Source organism: Ascaphus truei, chromosome 21 (genome assembly GCF_040206685.1).
Source record: "Ascaphus truei isolate aAscTru1 chromosome 21, aAscTru1.hap1, whole genome shotgun sequence".
Classification (NCBI taxonomy): domain Eukaryota; kingdom Metazoa; phylum Chordata; class Amphibia; order Anura; family Ascaphidae; genus Ascaphus; species Ascaphus truei.
In genome coordinates this window covers 21,485,961-21,505,256 of record NC_134503.1, presented here as the reverse complement: position 1 = coordinate 21,505,256, position 19,296 = coordinate 21,485,961, and the positions used below count along the sequence as shown (strand labels likewise).

The window sequence follows — 19,296 nt, the reverse complement described above, 5'->3', positions numbered from 1 at the left end:
CGAGCCAGGTAGGAGTCGAACCTACAATCTTCTGATCCGTAGTCAGACGCGTTATCCATTGCGCCACTGGCCCTGCTCTATTGCGCTGTTTACATAATTTTGGCAGCTGATAACTGACACCACAGGAAAATACAATGCTTCATGCATTGCTAGTTCAAGCTTATCATATAATACCAGGAACTAATTAGAAATAGCACGTTAGGTTTGCCGTGCTTCACAATGGATCGTACTTGCATTGTCGCATGCCGTGATTGTATAATGGTTATTATTTTGTATTGTGGCCGCAGAAACCCCGGTTCAAATCTGGGTAACAGCAGTTTTGAATATTTTTTTTCCATGCCTGAGAAGCAAGTCTGTATATTAAATATGAAACTTTGGGTCATAAAGGAAATAATAAGTTAATTTTCCCCCTCTTTAATGCGCTAATATATTTTGCTAACATTCACTTCCTCAGCAATAATGTACAGGTAATCTGTAAAATCTCTCTCTCTCTCTCTCTCTCTCTCTCTCTCTCTCTCTCTCTCTCTCTCTCTCTCTCTCTCTCTCTCCTCTCTCTCTCTCTCTCTCTCTCTCTCTCTCTCTCTCTCTCTCTCTCTCTCAGCTATAATGTACAGGTAATCTGTATCTGTAGAATATCTCTCTCTCTCTCTCTCTCTCGTTTTCCGGTGCTGCCTGGCGGCGTCCCCACTCCGGTCTGCCTATCCTGCAGAACCCATGCCCGTGCTTCTAAGCTGAAGCGAGGAACTCCTGACTACCTGTTGCCGAACTCCTGCTTGAATAATGTTTACCCTGATCTCTTCACTTTTGACCATGGCTTGTCTACTGATGATGCTGCCGTCTCCAGCCCCGACCCTGCTACGTACGACTACGAACTGCGCAATCCGGATCAGCCTGCGCGGTCTAAGGTCGGTGCTTGTACAACCCCACCTCAGCCACGCGGTCCGACCCAGGTTTGTGGCGAGCACAACCATGACAGTATGCTCGGCCCCACAAACTCGGACCGCCCTGTGGTGAGGGTTGGCAAGTTTCTGTCTGAAATCCTGTCCCGGCCTGCAGACCAGTCCCAGTATCTGTGCGAAATACTACCTCGTATTGATGGTTGTAGGTGGACGTTCACAGAGGTATGCAAGGGAGACTGATTAGGGTGAAATTAAATAAGCCTTTTATTGCGCCTTTTCCTTAACATCAGGAAACCTTCCAAACAAGGGGTAAACAAGCTTCTATTCACTTGGGAGTATTTCTAGTGAAATACTATGCGGTTCACAACTCCCTTAGATAAGCATGTCTCCCAGCCCCAAACATATAGCATGAAATTAACAGATATAAAAAGTCTTGTAAATAAAAGTCTTATCTGTTCCTTGTGGTTTGGAGGGAAAATCTTCTCTGTCCCTGGTTCAACTCCCTTTTCCTCAGGGTGTGTCAGCATTCAGGTTTAGAAGTTTCCCCTGTGTCTTGAAAGCAGCTTTGCTGTGTCTTTCTGGCAGGGCTCAAGACAAGTTGTGAGAGTCAAAGACAATCTCTGCTCTGTCTCCAAGGTCAGCTCAGGTATGAGCTAAGGAGTCCTACTTCCTGTCTCAAAAGACAGGCTTTTGTAAGCAATCTAATCAGGCAGGTGGTGTTTGTTAATTGACTACCAGCAGTTAACCACCACACTGCTGGATTAGAGGCACATTACTTGAACAGGGATAACTCCCCTGTTACAATGGTGTATATATGTATGAAGGTTTAAACCCCTTTGCAACACCGATGCCGTTACGATCTCATAGTAAGGCTATTTGCCTCAAGGACTTAAAACAGTCTCTGGCCGCTTGTGTTCGCTCCCCTGGTTCCCCTTTAACCTGGGATAATCTGAACCCTATGGGACTGGCCTACGCCCAAGATGCACTCTATGCCCTGCCTTATCACTGGACATTCTCGTAGTACGAGAGAACCCTCTCTTCATGTTGGCTCATGCACAAAACACACTCTGTGTACTTTCCCTGACTTTAGACACTTTCCCTGACTTTGGACATTTGCATAAAGGAACAGGACCCTCTCCTCGCCAGCTATGCTGCCGCTTGGCAGTCCCCCTGTACTGCCAGTCCTGTCGCTAAACCTGGGGACGTATCTCCCTCTCCATGAAATGAACAAACTGTCCCACTATCACTGCCCCTAACGCAGAAACTGCCATGGTCCCTAGCCCGGATTGTACGCCTGCTTTCTCTGACCCCATTTATATGTCTACGTTAACCCCTGCCAGTCAGCCCTGTGAGGTTCCCCTGGAGTCTACATATGTTTCTCTAGCCAACACTAAGGCTCTAGTATCCGAGAACGAATCCTTTTCCCCTCTATTTCTAGCTCTGAATCCCTAACTTCTGTACTTGAGCTTAGCCCTGTCTAAACCCCTGCTAGTCAGGCCTATGAGTTTTCCACTGTAAATCCCTGTATTTCTCAGGTCTGTGTGTCTCTCTCACAATGTAAGCTGTCTTTACTCTCTCTTTCTAACTCTGAATCTCTCATTCCAGCCCTTGAGTTTTTCCTGCTTTAACCCCTGCTAGGCAGTCCTGTGCGCTCTCCCTGTCAGAGAAAGAATCCCTTCTAGTTCCACATTCTAAGCTTGAATTTCTAAGTTCTGTTCCCAGAGTCATTCCTGTATTAACCCACGTGGGCAGCTCTTTGAGTCCCTTTGGTAATCCCCTGTTCTCCCCCAGCCAGGGTCACATCCCTACCTCCAGAGGAGAAATCCCTTGTCTCCCCTATTACAGAGAAAAAACTCTCTATGTTCTACTCTCAGGCACTGTCTGCATTAACCCCTGTAAATTCTTGCTGCCTCCTAGTTAATGCCATCGTATTAGCCTCAGAGAATGGATTCCCCAGTCCGACAGCAGAGGTTGCATTGAAGGATTCCCCTAACCTTGCGGAGTCCTTAGAAATTCTTTGCTATAAATCCCCTGCTTCAGCTCAAGTTTCCACTGTCATGCCTCCGGAGACTTCGGCTAAAGTTCTGGTTCCAGTTAAATGTATTCAGGGACCAGGTTTTTCCCTAAGCTTGGTCGCAAAGTTCCTCCTCCCGGGTATTTCGCTGAACCAGCCTGTCACCCAGAGAACAGTGATCTCTGCTTCAGCGCATAGTCCCACGTTATGGAATCTGCAGTCATTTCTGGTTTCCCAGACACTCCTTACCTAATATCCACTTCAGAGACCAGTACAGTTATGATTACCGCCCTTGTACTGTCTGTGTTCTCCTCTTCTCAAAGCGTAGGGTTAAAAGCGTACAGTGGTCATTATGCCTCGTACATATACCCTCCTGGGTTCATGTTGTGTTCCCAGGAATGTTTGCTGACACACTGCCTTCACTCAAAAGTGACGCTTTTTCATATGTGCTAGCTAGAAGCCTGCACACAGTTTTCCCTCTCTCTGAAATTTGCCTCGTCGGTCCCGATACTCTGAGAGGTAAAAAAAACCCTTCGGATTCAGAATCTCCCCTATAGAGGCCGTCCTTGCTTTTGGTTCCCCTGATTTCTCTGCCCATGCAAACCCTGCAGGGATCAACATATCGGTTGTTACGCCCTTAGTACAGTATTCTGAAGCCAAGGTCACGTGTGATGTGTGAATGGCTCCCGATAGCACTAACTCAGCTCCCTTTTAAATCCCTCCAAGTCCTATAATATTTCCTCCACTTTATTGGGAAAAGCAGCAGAATACAGATACTTGTGGATGGTGTGTAGTGGTGATTTTTAGTTAGAAACCGGTAGAAAGAGATGGCCTCACCATGGGAGATTAACAGAGAAGGGTACTGTACTCACTGCTTCCAGGGTGGAAAAGGAAGTGAGGGGCAATGTGGGTAAAGGGAATAGTCTTGGGACAGACTATCTTTGAACAAACAGGAGGGGGGGGGCAGACTAGCCCATTCTGGTGAGGATCTCAGAGGCTGCAGTAGCAGCTCACTGATTTCATGCCCAGAGGCAAGAAATGCAACATTGTTACATGTCACACAGGCACAGTATGTGTATGCAAACTCCATGCAGCTGAAATAAGAACTGACAGGCAGAAGCTGCAAAGGAAAGAGGGGGGTGAACCAGAGATGCAGTTCTTGTTCCATGACACTCCCCGTCTGGTATCTGGAGATACCACTATATTCTATATATGTGGAACATATGTGCAATATAACAACATAACAATGCAAAGATGATGTCCACATAACGATGGGATACCGGCCGGTACCCCCAGCTTGAAATCCTTCGCCATCTCGGTAAGGGAAGTAGGCGGATGCACAGCTCTAGATTAGCTTGATGCATCACAATGTCTTTGTGTAAAGGTCCCTTGCACTGTTTTCTTTCAACTTTGTGAGAAAACAGTCCCTTTGACTCTGTAGTTTTCTCTACAGAGTGCATCGCCTCGTGGATGTGCCAGTTGTGGTAGTTTGTCATCCTATCACCTGGCGTTTGGCTGAAGGAGATGGCCTTTGGCTCCTTGCAAAAGCGGATCAACGCCCCTGGAAGACTGGTTGTCAAGTCTGGTCCAGAGAGTAGTGCCCCGTTTGGAGAGGCTTCCTGGTGCTGAGCATTGGAGCTGAACGTTACCCGAATCTGGCTGGGTTTCTGACGGTGGTGAACACCAGATGATGGGAGGTGCCAGCATTTTTTACCTTCCTTCGGTGAAGGCGCTGGTTCTGCGTGTCCGCTAAGGAATCTCTTCCGCGTAAAGACCACAATTTTATTCTTGGTCTCCGGCTCCCTTTGTGGGTTGCGGCGGAGCGAAGTGAGCCTAGGGATGGCAGGTTCTCTATTGTTCGGGAGGCGTCCCTTTGGTGAATGGAATGGTAGCGGAGTCCTTGTTGTCTGGAACGCTGTACACCGTAGGTCATTGGTGCATTCCTCTTGCACGAGAACATCTCCCCGTAGTTTGGTGAAACGCTTTTGTGTCTCTTTGTTAACTGCCATCAGGAGGTTATTTTCTCCCTGGACGTAACGAAGAACAGTCTCTTTTGCCCTAGTAAATCCCTTTATGAAATGTCTCTGTGGCTGTCTCTTTTTAGACGTGTGAGAGGACAGTCTTTTTGACACTGTGGCTTCACCTGTAGGGCGCAATCTTTTGCGGCTATGCCAGCTGTGGCAGCTGGCTGCTTTGTCACTTGATACTCTGTGGAGAGGAACAACTGTACGTCTTAGTCGTGCCATTGCTCGCGAGAGGACTGTTTGATTGTTTTATTGCCTTTTGGACGATCCCTTTATCGGTTGCCTTTGGGAGGTTACTTTCTTCCTTCGGTGGAATCAACTCATCGATCCTTAGCTGTCTGGACTGCTGAGCATCCTAGGCCATTGTCACATCCCCCGATGCGAGGATGTTTTTGTTGATCTCAGGGGTATGACCTTGTCTTTCTCTTCACTTGGCCCTTCGGTCACTTGGAGATGGCCAAGACATGGTTCAGAGAGAGATGTGTGTCCACATTCTGTTACAACATGGAAGGAGTGACTCTACAGACACCACAGACTTGTTAGGTCCACGAGGAGAAGACGCTGCTCCGTCAATGGTACATGCTGCTTGGGATAGCCACAGCCGCAACAGTGATCCACACGCCAGCGCGCACTACGGATGCACTACAACAGGCTCGCCATCCAGGTACACCCACACGGGAAAACACAGCCCTCACACTGACCAGCAGTCATCACGCGTCCACGCCAAGAAAGAGGCGACCGCACAGACCCTCCCAGCAACTACCTCAGAACGGGACAAACACGCCGATGCCTCAGGCCTGACAGACATAGCCAAGTACATGATCCGGCGTGACCTGGTGCAAGCAGGCCTCATCAGCTTCGACGACTGCCCTGAGAACTACCGGACGTGGAAGTTCACGTTCAAAGACGCAATCCACAGCTTGGACTTCTCAGCAAGGGAAGAGCTCAACCTGCTATTCAAGCTCCTGGGGAACGAATCCAGGAGCACGCGAAGAGACTTCGGGCGGCAAACGCGAACCAACCCCAAGTAGGTCTTGACTTAGTGTGGGAAAGGCTAGAAGAGTGCTACGGTAGGCCCGAAGCAGTCGAGGATTCGCTCTTCAAAAGAGTCGACAGCTTTCCCAAGATCACAACTAAAGACTACTCGAAGTTACGAGAGCTCGGGGACCTGCTGCAAGAGCTGGAGATTGCAAGGAAAGACCACTCCTTAACAGGTCTCAACATCTTGAACTCAGCTTGTGGAGTGAGACCCATCTTGGAGAAGCTACCCTACAACCTCCAAGAAAAATGGATCTCACAAGGCTCCAAATACAAAAGGGAGAAGCAAGTCGCCTTCCCCCCATTCTCAGTCTTCTTGAGCTTCATCCGTGAAGCGGCAAGGACCAGGAACGACCCCAGCTTCATCTTAGGTGCGCAAACCACACACAGTGCAAGCAGCCTGAGGAATGAGAGACCAGTGGCGAGATACGGTAACACTCAAACACCCATCTCGGTCCACAGGACGGACGTGCCTCCCACGACCCAAACTACTCCCGATCAGTCGGTCGCCGGAGACGAGAAACCGAGGGACCTAAACAGGGAATGTCCCATACACAAGACGCCACACCCACTTAACAAGTGCTTTGGGTTCAGGATGAAGTCCCTAGAGGAACGCAAGAGGTTACTTGGAGAATTCAGAGTTTGCTTCAGTTGCTGCGGTTCCATGACTCACCTAGCCAGGGACTGTAAAGAAGAGATCAAATGCACAGTGTGCGAAAGTGACGAGCACGTTACACCCAGAGGCGCTGACACCCCACCAACTCAACAACCCATCCTCCGTAGCGGAGCATGGCGGGGAGAAAGAAGAAGGAGAGCCAACATCCGTCACATCTTAGTGCACTGAGGTTTGCGGAAAAGAAGGTGACAAAATGTCCTGCTCCAAAATATGCCTTGTCGCAGTGCACCCCCAGGGACAACCTGAGAAGGCTATTCGGATGTATGCCATCCTCGACGACCAGAGCAACCAATCGCTGGTCAGGCCAGAATTCTTCGACATGTTTAACATACAAGACAGCGCTTCTCCTTACACTCTCAGAACGTGCGCAGGGCGAATGGAGACTACAGGGAGAAGAGTGAATGGCTACAACATATGCTCAATAGACGGCAAAGTGAACATGCCCCTTCCCACACTCATCGAGTGCAGCGACATGGCCACAAACAGGGACGAGATTCCCACGCCAGACACGGCACGCCATTACCCGCACCTCAAAGGAATAGCCAACTACATCCTGCCGGTAGAACAAGGCGCCAAGATCTTGCTGCTGCTCGGCAGGGACATCATGAGGGTACATAAAGTCCGTAAACAGCATAACGGACCCCACAACCCGCCATACGCCCAAAGACTTGACCTAGGATGGGTGATAGTGGGCAACACGTGCACCGACAAAGAGCACGGGCAAGACTATATTGACGCCCGCAGAACGGTGGTCGGATTATGATGACTGTTGGCCACAACGTAATTGTTGGCCTGTACAGGCTTAAAAATGTTTGGGTGTGAATATGGTCATCAACAATACTAATACTCAAATCCAAAAAGTTGATAGTAATTTTATCATATTGGCATATAAATCTCAAATTCCTTTGGTTGTCATTAAGGTACAAGATAAATTCATCTAATAGATCCAGTTCCCCGTCCCAAATAAAAATAACGTCGTCAATGTAGCGCCACCAGAGCACAAGGTTTGCACCAAATGGGCAATTATTCCAAATAACCTTCTCCCATTGCCCCATAAAGATGTTAGCATAACTTGGTGCAAACCTCGTGCCCATAGCGGTACCACATATCTGCAAAAAATACTGTAAATTAAAACAAAAATAATTGTGGGTTAATATAAATCTAATCCCATCCATCAAGAAGGCCTTAAGAGCAGAGGACATGGTATTATCTCCCTCAAATGCTTCTTTAATGGCCTCACATCCCAGTACGTGGTCTATTATTGTATAGAGGGATGTCACATCTCCTGTTACCCATACATAACTTGATTTCCAATCAATCTCACACAGGATTTGTAAGACTTGAGTGGTGTCTTTTAAATGTGATTCCAATGTAACTACCAGTGGCTGTAAATAATAATCTATAAATTGGGATAAATTGGATGTGAGTGATTGGATTCCAGAAATAATAGGACGACCTGGGGGGTTGTGAAGGTCCTTGTGTATTTTAGGAATAAAATAAAAAAGAGGTATACGTGGGTGCAAATTATTCAAAAAGTCAAACTCATCCTGCATGATATCTTGATTGGCAAGTCCCTTATCTAAAAGGGTAACTAATTCAGAATGATAAATGTCCGTGGGGTCACTAACAAGGGGGAGGTAAGTGGCAGTGTCACCAAGAAGTCTTGATGATTCTTGGACATAATAATTACTGTCCATCACTACCACTCCCCCTCCCTTGTCAGCAGGTTTAATTACAATTGACTCGTTATTGGCCAGAGTTTTCACAGCCAATTTTTCCTCCAGACTAAGATTGTCATGCTTCATTCTGAAGGTGCGACTCGATTGTTCCAGATCCCTGGAGACCATCTCAACAAAGGTGTTCACAAAGTGACCTTGAGCATACTTGGGATTAAAAGTAGATTGTTTTTTAAAAAGAGCAGTTGTACACATATTGCTCATACTTCTAGATTCAATCTGATTACTGATGGCGTCTTTAGCAAAATACTTCTTTAAAGCCAGCTTTCTGGCAAATTTCTGCACATCAATAAATAGATTGAAGCTGGTGGGACCACAAACTGGTGCGAATGTGAGGCCCTTACCCAAGACTCTCTTTTCAATGACATTTAAAGGATGTTTACTAATATTGAATATATTTTGACATGTTCCTCCGCTGTCGGATTTTATATTACATCTCTTATTCCTACCTCCTCTTCTCCCCTGAATCGTTTTTTCTTTTTTTGTGAATGTTCGTATGCAGCAGTGAATCTAAAGGAGGTTTTATTACTTTGGTAACCTTTACCTCTGGAAATATATGCTCCCTCTCCTTCCTCCACTCTAAAAAAGAGAAAGCTGGTTTATTGCTTTGGGAAGGGAGAGATTGATACATACTTTCCTCTGCCTCTACTTCAATTTCATCTGTAGAAAGAACCTCAAACTGATTGTGGGTGGGGATAGGTCCCAACTGAGTTGTTGTGCTGGCTGTAGTCTTGATAGTGGGATTAGGTTTACGTTGCAGAATGAACTGCTGAGTGTTATGAATAGGTAATATGGGGTTCGGTTTGGGCAAACTGGTAGTGGTGGCATGATTACTGGGGCTGCTAACTGAGGCTCGCTCTTGGGTAGCCTTCTTATTTTTATTTTTATTATTGAAATTGGAACGATAATTCTTCTTATTGGGTTTACCTCTTGGATCCTTAATGTCCTGTTTCCAATTTCTATAGCACCCTGTGTCGTAATCCACCTTGTCACGTAGAAATTTCATTTATTTATTACTTACTAACTCTTGTTCCATTTTGTCAAGTCTTTTTTTGACCACTTGTTCAAGAGTTAGTAATTCATTATTATCCTTAAATTAGGATTGCCCTGGTCAGCTTACACGGACGATGCCAAACAGACCTCCCTAGCGGAGGACCCACCCCACGTGCTTGCAGGAACAAAATGGTTCAACATTGTTAGTTGAGGGAACGAAACTGTTAAATATTGTTGGTTGATACAGAACCCAAGGTTGAATACAAATGTTAAAAGAACTCTGAATATGTTTCCCCTCCCCGTCCCGCTCCCACCCTTCCCCCCCCTCCCACTCTCGCCCCCCCCCCTTCCCACTCATCCCCTCCCCCTTCCTTCCCCGATCTTCCTTTCCCCTCCCCCCCCATACAAAATAGCCCCCCAAGACAGCGTAAGGGTACCTAAACTGAAACCACAAGGTCCAGCAGTAGATAATAAAGATGGAGGTAATAGGGACTACCTGGATCAGCCCGCACGGACGATGTCAAATCGACCTCCTTAGTGGAAGACGTACTCCACGGGTTCGGAGGAACAAAATGGTTCACCACTGTTGTTTATTACAGATTCTAAAGTTGTAAACCAATGTTACAAGGATTCTGATTATGTTTCCCCTCCCGTCCCTCCCCTACCCTTCCCCCTCCTACCACCTCCCCCCCCCCTACCTCCGCCATCCCTCCCCCCCACCCCCCTTCTCCTGACCCCTCCGCAACCACCCCCCCCATCTTTCCCCCCCCCGCCCCTTTTCCCCCTCCCCCTCTTCTCCCCCGCCCTTTTCTCCTCTCTTATCCCTGGTCCCGCCTAAGTAACACAAGACAAATGTTGGGCCCATAACAAAGGGGTTGAGAGAGGAAAGGCGCATCATGTTAGCACCAGAGGGTCTGGACCCCCCTGTTGCATACCGGCCATTGGCGCCGGACCCACCCCAGTAGGGCAAGTTTGCCCAAATGCCGGTCACTCCTAGACCTGGCAACACCACTTTAGGACCTAGTAAGGCCCTAATCCTATCTACTCTCCATCTGTTGACCCTGTCCCAACAGATCTTCTTTCCCCCCCCTCCTCACTCCCCCCACCTCTCCCCCCTCCTTGGCAGACCACACACACCCTCCAAAGAACACCTAGAGAGTCCACACTCCGCCCCTACAGAACAAATAACCCAAGACATGACAAATCCTCAAAAAATAAACGCAAGATCTCTCCTAATGGGAAGGGGGAGGTCCCGAGACCCCGAACTACAAAAAAACCGCAATGATGTCCACAGCCCCAATTAAGGTCCGCTCCTTAAACGTCAAAGGCCTACAAAACAATAGGAAGCAGAGATTAGCCCTCCAGGACATGAAAAAATCAGGGGGGGACATCATACAGGAGACCCACTTCACATCACAAGACCCCCCAAATTTATTCAAAAAATTGTTCCCAGTGTGCTTTTTTGCATCATTTAGTAGTAAAAAGAGGGGTGTGGCTATCCTAATCAGACAAGGCACCCCATTTAATCACGTTAAAACAACAGAGGACCCAGGGGGTAGATTTTTAGTGGTATATGGCTCCTTAGCGGGCTCGGAAATCGCTCTGATCAATGTGTACGCCCCGAATGAGAACCAAACGGAATTCCTACAAACTGTCCTCGTGGGCGTAGACCCGGGATATCTGTCATCGATGATAGTGGGAGGGGACCTAAACATGGTCTTAAACCCCACCGAGGACAGATCGACCACAGTGGGTCCTCCCCGTACAACCCACTCCCAAATCAAGGGGAAAAGGTTCAGGGGAATCCCGAGCGAGTTCTCACTAGTGGATGTCTGGAGATCCCAACATCAGGGTCAGCGAGACTACACCTTTTACTCAGCACCTCACCAGACCTACTCTCGAATAGACCATTTTCTGGTCACCAAAAATGTGATGGCGGCAGCCATTGAATCAGACATTGGCTCAATCACTAGGTCCGACCACGCCCCGATCACCCTGGCACTATCAATCCCCTTTGAAAAAACAATAAACTACTCTTGGAGACTGAATGATTCACTAGTAAATCACCCTGAAATAGAAAGGGAAATAAGAACCTCACTTAAGGACTATTTCTTTTTCAACACGGGAACAGTCTCCTCTCCAGCAATCCTATGGGAAGCCCATAAGGCAGCCATCAGAGGGAAATTCATTTCCATCGCGTCCCATAGGAAAAAAGCCCGCCAAGCGCTAATCAAGGAACTCACAGATAGCATCAAAACAATAGAACAAGCCCATAAAGCTAACCCCTCAAAATATACAAAACATTACTAACAGCTAGAACAAAACTTAGGCAAATCCAGCTGGAGGACGTTGAAAAGGCCCTCAAATGGACCAATCAACAATAATATGATAAGGGTAACAAGGCCGACAGGCTCTAAGCCAGTAAACTGAGAGGGGTACAAAAAAAATCACAAATAACGGCGATCAAGGGTAGGTCTGGTGAGATTCAATATAGTGACAGCAAAATTGCAGCGGAATTTTCAAAATATTATACTGAACTTTATAACCTAAGATCTAAAAACGGCCGACCTGAACCAATAGCACCAGAACTAATAACAAAATACTTAGACAAATGCCAACTCCCCACACTAACGGAGGAGCAAAACACAGTCCTCAATGCTGAGATTTCAAAAGAGGAACTGGAAGAGGAGGTCAAATCATTAAAGATTACTAAGTCTCCTGGCCCTGACGGCTTCACCAATGTTTACTATAAGAGATTCTTACCCACATTATCCACGCATCTCTTAAAAACATTCAACCACTTTATGGAAGGGAACCAAATCCCCCAATCAATGTCTCTTGCCAACCTGGCCATAATACATAAGGAGGGCAGAGACCCGATGCAATGTGGAAGCTATCGCCCAATCTCCCTTCTCAACAGTGATCTCAAATTATATAGTAAAATACTTGCAAACAGATTAAACCCCATCTTACCGAGATAAATCAATATCGATCAAGTAGGATTTGTCACGGGCAGGCAAGCCTCAGACAATACTCGGAAGATAATCAATATTATTGACCATGTCCACCTCACAGGGACCAAAGCACTACTGTTAAGCCTAGACGCAGAGAAGGCGTTCGATAGAATAAACTGGCAATTCCTGGACCATACTATGCGCAAATTTGGCTTTAAGGATGCATATCTAGAGGGGGTCCGTAGACTATACCAAAACCCGTCAGTAAAATTACCAGGAGGCAATAACCAGAGATTCGAGATTACAAATGGAACTCGGCAGGGATGTCCCCTATCTCCTCTCCTTTTTGCACTTACCATAGAGCCGCTGGCTTTGGCAATACGACTCAATATAGACATCCAGGGAATAGAAATTGCACACAGGCAGCATAAAATATCCCTATTCGCAGATGATGTCATTCTAACCCTCTCCAAACCCCAAGTCTCCCTACCCAACCTTCAAAAGAAACTCCGAGATTTTGGAAAAATCTCAGGATATAAAATAAATAACGATAAATCGGAAGCCCTGAACCTAAGCCTGCCAGAGCCAGAGGTGCAACTCCTCAAACTAAACTTTAACTATCGTTGGAGCGCCTCCTGTATCAAATACCTGGGAGTCAAGATATCGAGGACCTACCAATCTTTATATCAACATAACTATCCGGCACTGTTCCAAAAAATCAAACAAGATCTAGAGAAATGGGGAGGATATCAGATATCATGGATCGGGAGAATGATCTCAGTTAAAATGAACATACTCCCTAGATTGTTATACTACTTTCAGACTCTCCCGGTCCACATCCCTGGCTCGGAATTGAAAAACATCCAAAAATTAATCTTCCAATTTATTTGGCAAGGGAAAAAACCCAGAGTCACCAGAACGGTTCTCTTGGCCCCAAGGAGGAGAGGAGGACTGGGCATCCCAGACATCACAAGGTACTACCTAGCCACCCAATTGCGACAGGTAGTAGTCTGGAACGCGAACCCAAACCAACACTGCTGGCTAGATATAGAAACACAATATGCCGGGACACCATCACTGCCGGCTTGCCTTTGGTCCTTGAATAAGGAGGACATGCAGAATAGCAAATTCAAATTAGGCCCGATGAGACACACATGGGAGACCTGGGCAAAGTGCAAATCCAAATTCAAGCTCACCACACCCCAATCCCAATTTATACCAATTCACAAAAATCCGAAATTCCCTCCTGGCTGTGAGCCCAGACAATTTGACCAATTCAAAAAAAAAAATATCAGAGCGGTAGCTGACCTCCTGAGCTTTGGAGAGTTCCTGAGTTATCAAAATCTTCAAACCAAATATGAAATAGTAGGACTAAATGTTTTCAAGTACCTACAAATTCGGCACTTTATTCAAACATTATCCCCAACGTTGGAATTTCCCCCTCTCACCGGTTTCGAGCGGCTTTGTAGAGAAACAGGCCACCAACGAGGTCTTATAACGCAAATTTGTGCAGAGCTGGAGAGGGCCACAGAAGCCTCCACACATGACTATATGCTACATTGGGCAGCAGAATTGGACATAGTTATAGACCGAGAGGATTGGGAAAGTATTTGGGAAAGTGCCTCAGGAACTTCCATATGTACCACAATCAAAGAAAATATATACAAGATACTGTTCCGCTGGTATCTTACCCCAGTTAGAATAAATCAAATTTACCCCCTGGCTTCTGATCTATGTTGGAGAGGCTGCGGTCAAAAGGGGGACATGGCCCACATCTGGTGGACATGTCCGGAAATTCAGAAATACTGGGAAATAATACAAAAATTAATAGAAGAGGTCACAGACCTCACAATACCCATTGACCCGCTGACCTACCTGTTGGCCAGGCGCTTAGATTCACTGGACCGACCAACAGGAAAATTAGTCTCCTTCATTCTAACGGCGGCCCGATGTGCGGTGGCAGCCGCCTGGAAGAAAGTGTCTCCCCCCTCTAAACAAACAATAATAAAAAGGGTGCAAGAGGTGATGGACATGGAGAGACTGTCCGCCTTTATGAAAAGGTCCACTACCTCATTCAATAATATAGGGGACCCCTGGCAAACCCAAATGGCGCTCCTACGTCGAAACACCCCATAGCAGTGTAAGGGAACAAGTAGAATCAAAGCCCAAGCCAGAGATGTCAAGGAGAAGGGGAGTAATGCCTCCCCCCACAACGTCCCCTCCCCCCCCCTCTCCCACCTTCTCTCCCCTCCCTCCTCCCTCTCTGTTTCCACACTCACGCCGCCCCGGTAGACCCCAAAGGGTCAGGGGGACGTTGAGACTCTTTCCTTTTCTCCCCAGTTAAAAAGTAAAAACGTGCATTAGGCTCATATACTGTTTGTATTACCAATATTGTGAAATGTTACAACTGCCTAATAAAAAAATTTGAAACAAAAAAAAATACTATTTATTAAAAGGGGCTATGCCATAAAATGGTACTAACAAATGCAAAGAACCGCAGGTCATCCGGGATAGAAAAAGCTGTGTGTGCTGTGCACGCGCATAGTAAGTGAAACTTCTTTGACTTTTGTCACAGAAATTGTATTTGTGTTGGTGATGTTTTAATTAAAAATCAAAATAAAATTTCATTGACAAAACGCAAATAAATTTGACTTTTAACGCCCATGCTCGGCACACATCCCCTGTATTAGCTATTTGCACTAAGTGTGAATTCCTTGTGTGTATGTGTGTCAATCAGTGTGTGTGTGTCAGTCAGTGTGTATGTGTGTCAGTCAGTGTGTGTGTGTATGTGTGTGTATGTGTGTCAATCAGTGTGTGTGTGTATGTGTGTCAGTCAGTGTGTGTGTATGTGTGTCAGTCAGTGTGTGTGTGTATGTGTGTCAATCAGTGTGTGTGTGTGTGTGTGTGTGTGTGTGTGTGTGTGTGTGTGTGTGTGTGTGTGTGTGTGTGTGTGTGTGTGTCAGTCAGTGTGTGTGTGTGTGTGTGTGTGTGTGTGTGTGTGTGTGTGTGTGTGTGTGTGTGTGTGTGTGTGTGTGTGTGTGTGTGTGTGTGTGTGTGTGTGTGTGTGTGTGTGTGTGTGTGTCAGTCAGTGTGAATGTGTATGTGTGTCAGTCAGTGTGTATGTGTGTCAGTCAGTGTGTATGTGTGTCAGTCAGTGTGTATGTGTGTCAGTCAGTGTGTATGTGTGTCAGTCAGTGTGTATGTGTGTCAGTGTGTGTATGTGTGTCAGTCAGTGTGTGTATGTGTGTCAGTCAGTGTGTGTGTGTATGTGTGTCAGTCTGTTGCTAGGATACGGCAGGTGCTGGGTAGACAATTACCCTCTTTTGGCTATAGAGGGCAGGGTATTTGCCTACAGTGCACAGATTTCAGGGCAGCTCCCTCTTTGCACATGAACACAGCCCGGCCTCAACTGCCAGCACTGACGTCACATCCATTTCATTTCTGTCTCCACAATCCATTTTTGCCCCAGTTCGAATGAGGTGCCACTAAAGAAGTTTCACATCAAAAATTGGAACCCTACTTACAAGCAGCAAGGCATAAACACGCGTTGTTAGGAACGAGTCCTCTAGGCGCTGATGATGTCCTTGCAGAGTTAATATCTCTGCTCTGTCGTGACTCAAGTTCGAAACCGCCCTTCAGGTATTCACCGGAACAGTGCCGGTGACGGAGGCCAGTTAGCAGGGTCCACAGCTCTGCACCACGTGTGGCCGCTCACCCCACTTCCTCCTCCGGTTGCACAGGATGTCTCAGCGCGCCTGCGCGCGAGTGTGCCCGTGACCTTAAAGGGACAGCTGATGTGTTCCAAATGCCGGGAGCTGGCAATTGCAGAAAGGCTCCAAATACGAATGTCCATAAACGTCCAGTACCAACCAGTGAGTGACTGTGTCACCTGCCCTACGCATTTTGTCACACATTACATGTAAGTCTGAGTTTGTAATTTATATGTTGCAGTGCCCTTGTGGCCTGCAATATGTGGAACGCACAGGTCGTACCTTTCAAAGACGTATATATGAACACGTCTACAATATAAAGAAGGGTTTAACAACACATAGTGTGTCCCACCACTTTTTTGTACATCATGACAAAAATCCAAAAGGCCTTGTCTGTCAACCTATTGAATTGTGTACACCTAATTGGAGAGGTCGTGATAATATCCAACACATCAATAGACGGGAGGCCTTTTGGATTTATGAACTCAAGACTCTTTCCCCAAATGGGCTCAATATTGATTTTGAGCTGGGTTCATTTTTGAGTAAGTGAAGTGGTTAAACAACGATCAGTGTGATTTAATTAGTGATGTATAATAGGAGTTACCAGAGCTAGTAGGGTATCACCTCAACTGTCTGTTTCTGTTCAATTACAGGTAATGGGGATCTGTGTAGTTTCAAACTAAAGGTTTGGAGACTGTTTGAATATCCTTTGGCCATTGTTTGGTATATATATACACTAAGTCAGGATAATATTATGACATATAGACATGTGCTGTTGTTTTTATGTATTGTATGTTTGTTTTATTAGTGTGAGACATAGCGATCTGATATTAATGACATGCAGGCTATATAGCTTTAAATGGTCAATGAATTTTTAATTGGTTAGGGTATATTAGTATGTCACCTAATATCATTGTTTGTAGCCCCTGAGGAAGTAGAGTAACGTCTACGAAACGCGTAGGGCAGGTGACACAGTCACTCACTGGTTGGTACTGGACGTTTATGGACATTCGTATTTGGAGCCTTTCTGCAATTGCCAGCTCCCGGCATTTGGAACACATCAGCTGTCCCTTTAAGGTCACGGGCACACTCGCGCGCGGGCGCGCTGAGACATCCTGTGCAACCGGAGGAGGAAGTGGGGTGAGCGGCCACACGTGGTGCAGAGCTGTGGACCCTGCTAACTGGCCTCCGTCACCGGCACTGTTCCGGTGAATACCTGAAGGGCGGTTTCGAACTTGAGTCGCGGCGGAGCAGAGATATTAACTCTGCAAGGACATCATCAGCGCCTAGAGGACTCGTTCCTAACAACGCGTGTTTATGCCTTGCTGCTTGTAAGTAGGGCTCCAATTTTTCTATCCTGGGTGACCTGCGGTTCTTTGTATTTGTTAGTACCATTTTATGGCATAGCCCCTTTTAATAAATAGTATTTTTAAGTGTTGCTAGGTTTCTCTCTGTCTTATGTGATTTATAGTGTAGAACTGTTTAACCCTACAGTGTTGCACTATGATCTTTGTTTGTTTGTGTTTTTTTCATTACATGGCCTGTCGAGCAAGTTTGCGGACCCCATGAGGAATACAGGACTTTCCATTGATTATTTGGCGCCAGGTTTCTTTTTCTTTTTCATTCACGATACAGGATACAAAACAAAGTCACAACGAAGACACTGGGCATAGAGCTTACACTTGTTTATATGGAGTTTCAGCCCCATACCCTAACATTGGGTGCAAGGCATTGGCTATCAATTACCTCCACCCAATTATCCCTTGCCACCTCACGTGAGAAGCAAGGTAATACCTGCCCACAGGGGTGGGCATTATTCTAATCAGCGGCTCTTTTCCCTAGCCCCACTCCCAAAAGCCTGGTGTCGCCCAGTCTGCCTTTTGGGTCCCTTCACATGAAAACCTTTGTCTCAAGGTGTGAAACACAACACTTTACCTAAGTAACCATGTCCTGCTCTTCTTTGTTCTAGCATACTCAATCCAGGGCGGTGAACCTTTCATACAAGGGTTTCCCTCAGACACCCTGACGCCATGTGGCAATTAACATTCTGGGCCAGTGGCTTTCACAGGCTTAGAAATATCAGGGATGCAGAGTACATTTTTAATATTAAACATATATTAAAATAATCCGTTCTGTGGGTCTGAGCGGGCTGAAATTTGCCAGGTCCTCATGCCGGAGGACCCTTGCATAGTGGCCAAATATCAGCCTTCCGTGACCCCCAGAACCGGAAATACAAAAACCAAGTTAAAATCCCCTATTAACTGTAATGCAGACTTCTCCGCTATGCTCCGCCCCTATAGGCTTTCAAAGGCGCAACTCCGCCATTGATGTCAATGGGAAAACCTAATTTTTCACATTTACCCATACTCCGTCTGGTTGATCGGAGAGGGCTGGAAATTGTCATGCAGTCATGCCGGAGCAGTGACTACATGCTACCAAAATCCCAGCCCTCTGGTACTCACAGAACCGGAGATATGGGTTTTAACTTTACACACTTTCGGACTTAGCTGTTTCAAAGCCACGCAGCTTTCCTCCATTAGAATCAATATGGCCGGCGCTGCCATAGGATTCAGTGGGACCTCCGCTACCATTGAAGTCAATGGGAAACACACACTTTTTAACAGTTAACCCTACTCCGTTCGGTTGAGGGGAGAGGGCTGGAAATTGCCATGCAGTCATGCCGGGGCAGTGACTTCATCCTTGCCAAATCCCAGCCCTCTGGTCCCCACGGAACTGGAGTTATGGGTTTTCAGTTAACCCTGTTTTCCACTTAGTGTTTGAAAGCCACGCAGCTTTCTCCGCCATTACGGTCAATGGTAGGACTCTCATGGCCGGCGCGACCCTTTCTCGTCGCCATTAATTGTCGGACCCGATTGGGGTCGAGTGAGGGGGTTCCTACGGGCCAGGGGCAAAACGAATTTTATTCCTGGGTGCCCTAGAACAAAAGTTCCCACGACAATCGGATGCGAACTTGACCGAGACCTGATCCAAGCTCTTTTTAGACATTGTTTCCGCTCTTGTGGTTTTGCGGTCTGGCTGGCTGCCAGCTCGTCTCCGGAGGTCGGCTTCCAGGAATCCCCATTGAAATGCATTACTCCATTCACTTTCAATGGGGAACCGCCGCTCCTCCTCTCGGGCGCCACCTGCAGGTTTTCTACGATAACAGGCCCAAATCGCCGGAATCTCCATAGGATTACATGGTGCTGTAATGGCGACCTATGGAGAGACTGCAAAATGGAGCCTGCAAAGGCA

General features: G+C 46.7%; 1 non-coding gene across 1 annotated transcript; it reads right to left on the bottom strand.

Annotated features, from left to right (window-relative positions):
* On the bottom strand, window positions 1–73 carry TRNAR-ACG (transfer RNA arginine (anticodon ACG)). The gene has a single exon. It is a non-coding gene; the product is annotated as a tRNA-Arg (tRNA).
* Between the last annotated feature and the right edge of the window lie 19,223 nt (window positions 74–19,296).